The sequence below is a fragment of the Lutjanus erythropterus genome, chromosome 3 (genome assembly GCF_056507025.1).
Source record: "Lutjanus erythropterus isolate fLutEry1 chromosome 3, fLutEry1.hap2, whole genome shotgun sequence".
NCBI lineage: Eukaryota > Metazoa > Chordata > Actinopteri > Lutjaniformes > Lutjanidae > Lutjanus > Lutjanus erythropterus.
Window position 1 is genome coordinate 37054413 of NC_139319.1, and position 12044 is coordinate 37066456.

The window sequence follows — 12044 nt, forward strand, 5'->3', positions numbered from 1 at the left end:
CTGCTCTGTTTCATATGAAGAGTGCTGTGGTTTGGATCAGTGTGGAGGAACAGGGATGCTCCGTGTTACCTGCTCTCACAGTGACATGACGTCTCTGTGGCATCGGATGAATTAATGAATTGTTACACCCCTAATGATTAGCTAAACAAAGAAGAAGCCATGTGCTGCTACTTAGGGGTGGGAGTTGAGTTGTTTGGGGTTGTGTGGTCTGTAGAGAAGACGGGGATTTTGCATATTCATGAACCTTTTAATACTAAATGAAGGCACGGTGGAGAGCTATATGTAAGCCATTTTAACAAGATATTTTAACTTATTTAGGAGAGAAAACATACCAGACACAATTTATTACTTCTTGCAGAGCATTTCATATTGTTTAAAACATAGTGATGAATTTTAATGTAGCTTAAAGGTAGGGCTGCTCCCTAATAGTTGACTTAAGAAGAGTCTTAATCAACCAAGTTTTCATTTATTAATTAGTCGCAGAGAACCCCCCTGCCATTCGCTGTTTAGCTAAGTTAGACTGGAACGCAGCCTCCAAGACATTTGGAGGACAAGTTGATGATAATATAGTACCATGGTAATTTAACATTACACTGACTGACCAGCACTCTGACTCCAGGGGTAATGAAGACACGGCGGGTTCAGGTCGGGACAGGAGCTGTGAAGCAGGTGAAGAGCACATTTGTATGCATGATGATAAGTCTGCAAATATTTGTTTTTGTGAGGCTGAAGGTTATTAATTTGTCATGTTTTGAACAACAGTATTATACTCTGCTGAAATAAATCAAGTAAATTGTCAGTCTCCTTGCTGATTTTTCACACGTGTTCAGAATCCTTACCTGTTTCTCCATATTTAACAGGCAGCTTGCTTTGTGCCAAAAAATATATATTTAAATAATTAAATTCATATCATTAACGTGCAATGACTAGTCAACTACTAGCTTTAACTGACAACTACTAGTCGACTAGGAAAATCTTTAGGGCATCCTTATTTAAATGTTACAGAGAAGACATTGTTTGTTTACTTGATATCATATCTCTGAGTGTATTTTGATCAAATATGGAGAAATGGATCATGCATCTCACTACTTTCTTGTTTCATCATATTACTGATTGATCCATGTGATGCCTCACTGACAGCCAACCAGTGTCTCTGAAACTGCTGGCTGCAGTGATGAAGCTCGGGGAAAATGATACATCTCATGCCACAGAGCAGATTCAAAATTTCCCTGACTGGCTGAACATGGGGCTCAGCCATCACAGGTCAGAAAGAAAGTGATTGACCTGCTATTGATTGGCAGGGAAGTGGACTCCATCATCAATTACGGATGACTACATAAACGAGGTCTTTCAGCCAACATGAAGAAAATGGAAACGAGGCCACTGGAGATGGGTGGAACATATTCCCTACTTTTATCTCCTTTCTGACAACTGCATAATTTCTTAGTCCCTGTGTGACCCTGTCTACACACAGTATGAGTATCTCTTCACTTTTTCATGACTATTCAGTGGCAGGAGGACTGTTCTGCATGAATAAGAAGACAAAGTCAAGAGGCAGGAGGTGGATAGCACAGGAAATTGAGACAGAAAGGGCAAATAGCTTAAGATAAGCTGCTCAGTGTGGGTTGGTAAAATAACAAAGCTTTGTATTAAGAGAGTAAAGAGGAGAAAGGAAGCAATGCAATAGGTGTGTGCACTGGGGAGACGACACAGTAAAACCTTTCAGGCACTGACAACACAAAAGGAGTTAATAGAGAGTTGAAATCAGGGGGCTGTATGCAGACACACATGCAAACTTGCACCAGATTGAATGTGTTTATCTTTTCCTGAGTGTGCGTGTGCCTCTGCACAATGTTTATCCTCTGCTAATGCTTCAGTCAATGGTTTATCAGGCGGCGAGGAGCCAAGGACAAATGGTCACTGCATCAGTTCAGTTCTTTGTCTCAGCCTGCTGTTTAACTTGCATGTCTTCTCCAGACATGATTCATTGTGTCTCCTATAGATTCATCTCCCTGCTTAGTCTGTTGAAATGACCATATTTTCATATTTAGCCTCTTTATCTTTTATGTCTCTGTCTCTCTCTCTCTCTCACACACATACATCATCATCATGTGGCTTTGTGGAGCACAATAGCAGTTATAGGATTAGTACCACTTTACTATAAGACTATGATTTATAAATGTTTATAATTAAGTTATTAATTAGATTGTAAACACTTTATAAAGCATTAATAAACAAAACAAGTTATAACACAGGCTCACTACTTGGCAAGATCCAGTTACTGCTTACTGATGATAAATCTCACAAAATAGTTATAAGTCAATCTACAGATCTTGTTGTGAGCAGTTTCATGTAGGAACTACTTTCTGTCTACACAAACGAAAGTAGTTCCAACATGAAACTGCTTCAGTAGAAAGAAAGGAGTTCTGCAGAATTACACAGAACTAATAATTTAGTGTTACATCTTGTTTAGGGTTGGGTTCTGAACTCCATATTTTTAAGGATATCGACCGGAACACATTTTTACGAAAGAGCAGCTTTACAGCCAGCAGCAGGTTTTTCAGGTCACAATAAATCACGACAGTAGTAGCTGAGAGCACAGACAATACTGCAAAATGTGTCATGGCCATGGTCATAGCCTGACAATGAAGTCCCCTGCAGCAGTGTTAGTGTTAGCACGCCTGCAGCTAGCATCTACAACTTAACCCTCCATGGACCATTAAACTTTCAGTGAGACCTTGAAAACTTTATCAACAGATGATGAATTAGTTTGTGGATAAGTTGTTGTTGGAGATTACTGATTTAACTGACGGATTTTTTCTCTGTTTTGGTTGAGCATTTTCACTGGCATTAGCAAACACTCAACCACTGGCAGCATCTTAAGCTCCTTACCAACATGATATTTGTGTGAGATTTCTTAGCATGTCCAAAATTTGTATGAAACCAGTATTCATGAATTGTAGACTATCAACAGGAAACTATCACAATATGCAGGTACAGCTGTGTTATCAACAACAACATTACAGGAAGGACATCACAGGTGGAAGTCCAGGTGATGCACAGGACGGTGTGGAACTTGTGGGTTGTGTCACATCACTGGAAAATACCACTGGCTCAGCCGGGCTAGTCAAGTGACAAAGTCAACCGTACAGTAGTCCACCTTCCACCTTCTCTTCTGTCCTGTCTGTCTCACTCACACACACACACACACACGCTGGCTGGAGCGGTGCGCACAGCAACGTGAGCATGCGGTGCACGCTTCAGCTCAGCTGGTCGGTGCTCAAAGCACAATGAAACCAGTGACAGATGCCACGGCTGCCACATCTCTAATTTCTGTCTACATTTCCTCAAAGTTTTTGTGTAGATGGTGGTTAAATGTTGGTAACTTATTAACAGATATCAGATGAAAATGAAAGGTATAAACGCTGCTGATGGAGAAGACAAAGAAAGCGAGCAAAACAGACGTGTGGGTTCATTATGTGGCAAGCAACAGTCCGCTGTTGCCCTTTATTATTTCATGTGTTGTAACAGCTTTTTAATATTTCATAAAACTTAATTAATATCCTAATTATAAATCATTTATATATCAGCAATAAGGATAGCCTTATAGTAAAGTGGTACCACGTATCAGTGTCAGTATGTGGAGAGGAGCTGTTCAATATGTGACCCGCCTACCCTACTTTGTTAGTGTACCCATCCCTGCATGCTTGTGTGGGTGTCTAAGCTGGTTTGTTAATAAATAAATAAATAAATAATAAATCTAATAAAGGCAGAGCTAAAGGTCAAACGAACCGAGCTTACAAAACGACTCACCAAACAATGCTTTTGCTCCGACCTTGCCAGAGGGGCAAGAATCAGCAACTTGGCTTGAAAAGCTTTGAACAGCTTTGTGTTGAGTTGTTTTTATTTTGATGATATTTATGAGAAAATCGAGCTACAGTATAAAACATTATGAATGTACTGCCCCTGATAAGTGTGAACATGCTGGTTAAACTGCTGCTTATATAAAGTATTAGAGATGAGATAAGTGACAGAACATTGGTGAGTTAAAGTTCATTAAAAGCAGCATTCATTTATTTATTTATGCGTCCAGGTGAACGTTCCTTTTTACTGTATATAAACTGTTTGGCTTTCTTGCCTGCTCTTTTTCCAATATATCACTGTCTCTCATTCATTTTTTGTGTTAAAGGAAAAGTTCACCCCAGAATCAAGAGTACATATTTTTCCTCTTACCTGTAGTGATATTAATCCATCTGAATAGTTATACTGTGAGTTGCTGAGTTCTGAAGATATTGGCTGAAGAGATGTCTGCCTTCCCTCCAACAGAATCGGACTAGATGGTATTTGCTTTGTGGTGACCAAAGCGCCAAAAACACATTTAAAAAAAAAAAAATCAACAACGTCTCTTTCCAGAAATCATGACCCAATTACTCAAGATAATCCACAGACCTTCTTGTAAGCAGTTTCATGTGGGAACTATTTTGTTTCTATGGAAGAATCTACCAGATCTACTTTCTTTCAGCAGTAGAATCTGCCAGAACTATTGAAGAAGAGAATGATTTTTGTTCTTTGACAGATTATTTATTTGTGGACAAAGCAGTCTCACCACAAGGTCCATTTAGTATTCATTCATTTGTGTCGCAGCATTTCGACTATAGGCTTAAAATAGCATTATTAGATATTTATATAAATAACAGAATAGAATCTGATTGGTGGACTGGTGAATCTGGATTGGAGACATCACCCTCACCATTTTCAAATAAGAACTTGACAGTGGCCGCGAAATGTGTTTGGTTTGTCTGTTCAGGACTACTGTAGAAACATGCCTATACAGCATTGCTCATTCTAAGGTAACAAAAACACAGTTATTCTTATTTTCAGGCAATTACACACTAATGAAAACACGTTTATGAATATTATATTCAATTCCTGCCATTTTATCCCAATGGATACTCCTAAATCTTACACACAAGCCATTTAAAGCCTGTGGAAATTTAAAAATGTATGACTTTAGTGACCCCCAGTGGTATAAATATAAATACAAATAATTTAAAAGATACTATTCCTATCCTACATATAGGGACTTTAAGATGTATACATCTTCTGCTTTCTATATCATCTTCTCATTCTCTCAGCTTTTCAGGATCATGCTAATGCAGCTCCTTCTGTTGTCACTGTGATTATTTTTATCATGTGTCATGCAGTGGAGCGAACAGTCAGTCAGCCTATGAGTCTGTAAACAGATATACTGAGTGACAGTCAAACCCCAGGTGATTAACCTCAAGTCTTAATGCAGACAGGAAGCATTTTGCAGGAGAGCATATAATAAGCTTTGATGGCCACTTGACTGGGATGTCAATCATAATCACATAGAGAAGCAATGAGGGCAGCGAACCGATGGCCGGGTGCAAAAATGTAACAGTGCGTAGAGATACAGCCCACAATTTATACAATGAGTATGATTCATCAGTTAGTCATTCAGATGTAAATGTGATTAGTGTGCTCTGGGTTTGTGTAGGTGGGGATCTCGCATGTAATTGATGTGAGTAACATAAGAATAGGAATAGTCTGTAAAACAAACAAAAAAGTGTTAATTGTGTTGATAAGCAGCAGGAGATTATAATTAGACGTGTTTGTCACTGTGTTGCAGTCTGCAAGGAACACAAAAGACCTCCTCCAACTCAATGTTTAAACGCACCATCACAAACACAGCATTTCTTTTCTCTTCATTTTTTGTTCAAATTTGTCCAATACACAAAATTTTACAATAAACCACAGTCATGATTGTGTCAATACAAGTGACCTCGTGTGTTGGTTATAAGCTGACAAAACAGAAATCCAACTAGCATCACCACCCCTGATTTAGATATTACAAACAGTCCATGTTCCCTCACAGACAGCAGTGAGCACAAGTTAAACCTGCCTGTTGGACGTCCTGGAGCAGCTCTGATCCTTGATCTTGGAGTCCAGAACAAGGTAAATATGAATATTGTAAAATAAAACTGTGCAAGTCATTTTGAATTGAGACCGTTTAAAGCAGTGTTTTAGTTTAGAACTAGTTATGGGCCTTTTATGTTTACTTATTTTTTCTGGTAAATAATTATTAATGCTATATGCTAATAATGTTATTATTAATGCTTGTTTATTAACTGGCCCCTAAAATATAAAAATAAAAGATTTATGAGTGAAAAAGAGTAAAATAATACAACAGAATGATAAAGAAATAAAATAAAGAAATAAAGGAGAATAAAATATTTCTAAAATTTTAAATATATATATATAATATATATAATATATAATAATAGATATATGTGATATCTGATGTTTGCTTTATTTAAATTCTTCATGAAGAAATGTACTGACGTTTTATTCATTTTCAGTTAATGAGTTCATGAAATTTCTATGAATTATAAACATTTTCTTATCCAGTTGTCTTTTATTTTCATTTCTTCATAATGTCTCTGTAAAGTTGCTGATATTGAGTTTGACATGTGACACAAAGGCCTTTTTAAACAGCGTCCACATTTCAAAGTGACCTGTCTCTGATTATCAGGAAGATTTCTTTCATTCATTTACCTTTTTTTTTTTTAGCCTTTTGGCTAATTTGGGTATATTTATAGTAATGTTTAATAATATGTTCTGTCCACAGAAAATTAATTAATGTTAATGAATGAAGGCCACACCCCTGTCACCTGTCCATCCTGACAACCAATCACTGACCGTTTTTTGAGTAGTCGGCCACGTCTCTTCCTTTATAATGGAGGTAAAAGGGAAGTGATGGTGTCTGAAAGACGGCGTGGGAAAAACTCCACGTGAGTCTCTGAAAAGACCAAATATCTCCAGAACCAGCCGATCAATAATCTCCAGAACCAGCCGATCAATAATCTCCCTTCACGCCAGGTGCGTTGGTGAACCCCAGGTCTTCATTTCCACTTTTTTCCTGTTTATTTTCTTCTTTCAGAAACCTTTGCTGTTTGATCACAGACCAAACAACTGACACCTGTCCACAGATCTCTAATTAACTTTGTTGGCGAGTTGATTTACTCTTTTTATTCTTTACTAAACTGAAGCACTAAAACTTTCCCACTGATCCTATTTTGATTTGTTTCAGTGAAGAGGGTTTACTCGGACCAAGTTTTGAGATCCTGAACTGAACAAACTGAGTTCTTTTTGCTGTTTATTGCTGAAGACCTGAAAAGTTTTTATGTTGAACTCTGAAGAGTTTCAGGGAATATTTATTTTGGAATTTCTCTCTTTTCTCTTCTGTCTCTGTGGTTAAATGTGTTTTTTAATTGTCCTGTCATTTACTCTGGTTTATACTGAACTGACTTGTGCTGCATCGTCACCCTGATTATTTGTGTGTTGTTGGTCTGGTGGTTCATTTTTATGAAAAGTGTGTTTATGACAGAGTGTATTCATGCATCCATGTGGGAGAATGGCCTTTTAAAATCTCAAACAGGAAATTGTCAGATGAACTCTGACTGCACCATAAAAACAATGATGAAATATTTTGCTGACAATCGTTGCATCATAGTGATTTTTGCAAAATATTTAGCAGAGAGAAGTAATGAATGACAGCTACTCAAACTACTATCATCTAAACATCTTTTCATAGACTAGGCCTCATTCAACAGAGTTTTTCCCACGTCCACATTCCCACATTTTAGACATTTCTTCTTATCATTCCAGTTTCCTGACCTACATTTTCTGTTCTTTCAGATGATCTGTGCTGCAGACTGTCGTCACTAACATGGAATCGAACGTCTCACTCCAGAATCTTTGGGACCTCTTGACTCTTTCAGCAGCTGTCACAGGTCGGATATTTTAATACTATGAAACACAGGGTTATGAGACATCTCTGAAAATAATATTGTGGTTGGCATTATTTTCAAACCCTTATGTGCATTCTGTGTATACTCAATCCTTATTTTCTTAATTCTGGTTTGTTATATACACGTGTTTTGTTGTATTTGTATGTTTGAATGCAGAGTTAATTATTATTAAAAATACTGCTTAAAGTTTACGGTTTTATTGCCCTGATATCATTTGGGACAATAAAGTAAAATATAATGCCTCCATTACTTGTCACAAATGTTAAACCACTTTGTTTGTTTTCTCTTTGAAAACTGGTCACCATTCATTGAGATTGTTTTGGAGATTCTGCAACACTGTTTTCCTGTGAAACTCCAGCAGTGTTTGTGAACTAACAAAATAAACCCGACCTTTAATCAGCATGTGGGTGAGCAGATAATGACTGACTTTTCATTTTTCAGTAACCTATCCTTCAGTGTCGCTGAACATTTTCCTTCAGGGCAGTGGAGCTCAAAAAGTTTCTCTTAATATACACTAACTTTGTTCTTGGTTCTTCATAAAAATACACAAACTGACATCAGTTGTTGTTGTTTCACAATGCAGCAAATACACTCAGCTATGTGTAATTTGTTCACAAAAATGTAATCTTCTATTTTTTAAATTAATGTTTCTGTTTAAAATTTAATAATGCTTAATTTCACTGAATAATTTAATTTTTATTTATATACTAAATTTTTTATACACTTAACATTCTGTCTGTATGTATTGTCATTGTAACAAATGTTACCAGTCATAATTAATCAATCAAGGATGACATGATATAAATATATATAATGGGCTGTAAATGATCAACATATATTACATGGTAACCTGTAAATCTGCATATTAATTTCTTTTGAAATCACATAGTACATCTTGTTAATCAAATATTTGTTTAGATTTCAAGAGACTAAGTTTTGAAATGTATCAGTTTTTGTTTTATTCAGTATTTTATTTCAGTCACGTAAAAGTTTCACACTGGCATCAGTTACCATGGTAACTGACCCAGAATTTAACTGACCCAAGAACGCCAAGTTCTGTCCTTTGGTGGATGTACAAAAGGTGTTTGTTTCCTGTCCTGACAGTGGAGGTGCCCTGAGAGTAGAGCCTGCTGACTTTTACCAAATCATGACATCACTTTAACTGCTTTGGATCACTTGGTGTCTGTCCATTATTTCTGTCTTGTTAAGGCATTCTTTTGGTTAATATTTCTTAAAAATAAAGAATTTTTAAAAGGTAACCTGTCATTGTCTTCATAATGGCAATTCTACTTTGATGTAAGAAGAAGATATATATATATGTATGTGAATACTCGCCTGTATCAAGTGAGTCAGGTAGCAAGGAAGGAAGCAAACAAAACATTGAGATAAACAAATAAACATTACAAAACATATTGTATTGAAATATAAGCAATGTGAATTATGTTATTTGATTAATTTACAACCAACAAGGTGCATTCCAAGAGAGATAAATATGCAGATTATTTACAGATTATCATGTCATATTGATTATATACAAACTACTATTATGTTATATTCATATGATGTCCTTGATAATTATAGCTAATGTTTGTCACAATAACAATAGCAACAGATATATGTAAACTATGTTCACATAGGAATATATTAAATATTTAATTGAATATTAGGAAATCCGATTTGAGTTACTTAAACTAAGGATTTTAAGCAAAGGTCGATGTTTTGCCCAAACAAAGCAAGTTGTATTAACTTCTGTTTACTTGGTCGAATCTGTCTGAAACTTCACATGTTCAGTAGTCACCCAGGCCTGAACGTATAATATGAGTTTTATCTATGGGAGCTATGGAATAGTAAGAGTTGTTGTGGGTTCATCATCTCTTGATGGCCCTACAACAAATGAATCACTCTTTCATAAGCAACATTAACTACTGGACTTGTGGGACAGGTGGTTAATAGAGTTGTGAAGCTCATGGCAGGCTGCAACACATCTCTCCCAGTAAGGCCAGGCCAAGCCTTCACAATCACTCAGGTAGTAATCATTAGCAACTCTATAAAATTTGATCAGATGTTGCTCATTAATCAATGGTTAACTAGCATGTTAGTTCTTCATTTCTTCCTCATTTGTTTCCCTGATAAATACTCAATTTTTTGCACCTTATTTAAAATTTGTTACCACAAACATGTTTACAGAGTGAGTGATATGAGTGATAAGTGTTTTGACTTTCCATTTTGTGTGCTTTGGGCACAAAAAGTTTGAAAACCACTGAGAGTCTCAAAGTTAAATTACTGGTATCTCTTACTGCATGTCACTCTCTCCCACTGGACCCAGCTTGATTATTCCTTGGCCAGGGGGTAGGACTGTCCACCAAATTTAATGTAAATTTATTCCTAATTTTATGGGAAGTCCTGCTGACAGACAAACTAATGAGCCAAGATGGAAACAATCTTCCTAGCAGAGGCACTTACACTGAAGAGGACATTTCCCACATCAGCATTGCATGGTATAAGTTTAATATAGTTAAATGAATAAAGATTGCTGCCTGCTGCTAGTTTTCCCTTTGTCTCTTTCCTCTCACAGCTGTGTTTGAGAAAGGGAAGTGTACATAGTTTAAAAATCAATGTTCTGCTCTTTACGTACACGTATGCCCACACACATGCATGTCCGTGATGTCAGTCTTAGAGGACTGAATAAAATAAATTATTTCATGGAATGATGTATAATGTATTACATTATGCTATTAAGCGTGTGTACATTTGCCTGTGTTGGTTTGTGAGCGGCTACATAAGTAATGAAGGAGAATCAACCTGACATCCAGTCTGTGGTCATTACAAGGATGGGCTGTCTCCAAAGACCTTTCTGGGAAAGAAAAAAACATAGAAGAAAAACACACACACACACACACACACACACACACACACACACACACACACACACACACACACACACACACACAGTCAGATAATGACACAGTATAAGGATTTTATTTCTGCCATTCCTCTCCTTCTCTGTGGCAAATCATTAAATACTGCTACTATCAGAAACTTTCATATTTAGTTTGAATATTTGGAGTTTCACAGGAAAACAGTTACAGACTCTCCCAAATAATGTAAGTCAATGGTGACCAGTTTTCAAATGGAAAAAACAAAACTGGTGAACTGGTAAAAAATGGTGTCATCTGGTGTAATTCAATACTCCTAAAGCTCCGACATGCCATTTGGACACTGTCACAACACACACGCCCAGTTCAGATGGTGTGCACGTGCACATGAACGTGGCTCCAAGCTAAGGATCTAGATTCAGGCTCAAAACATGATGTAAATGACGTCTTTCAAGTCAACTTGGCATGTAGAGCTGTATGGAGGCATTTTGTGTTTTCTTTTGTTTTTTCTTTTCATTTGAAAACTGGTCACCATGTGTTTTGTGGACTAAAACACTAAACCCAACCCTCAGTGAGTACGAGGGTGAGTAGATAATGACTGAATTTTCATTTTAAGGTGTACTATCCTTTTTAATAGAGAATTTTTACACTCTATTGCTACTTATTGGAGAAGATTGGCTATTTCTGTGTAGTTGTTTTTAATGCTTGTCACAGAGTTACAGTGAGTATTATGTTAGCCAGTTAAAAAGATTTTTATTTGGATAATTATATTTTTGATGTTATATTTTTCTGGTTATATGGAAACACTACCACCTTTGTCTCGAAAATCAACAAAATATTATTGTTCCTGATTGATCTGAGTACTTCCTTTCACTCCAGGTTGTGATCATCTGTGCAGATTCTGTTTTAATACCTTTCATAATCTGACAGTGACAGAGTGCAGATGTAGGATGTGTTTTTGTGACAGCATCAAGGAGAAATGATGAGAAATGGTTTTCGATCACAACATTTTATTCCAAAGAAAGCCAACAACATACACCACTGAAGCATCTGAACAATAACAATCTGGTAAAATATACAACACAGCCTCTGTATTTGCATGTGAAGGCCTTCACCATGAGCAGCCTTGTTTTGTTTTTTTTTTCTCCCTGCAGGGACAGTTTCCATTAGTTTCTCTGTCATCACCTCCAGTCATTATATTCACCTGATCAGCTTTGTTTTTCTCTTTTTCTTTACACACATGAAAAGTGTCTGAAACAGCCCACTATCCATTATTGATATTTTGTAAACTCATTTTCACTGAAATATGTGCCACTACAATAAACTAAATCCATTG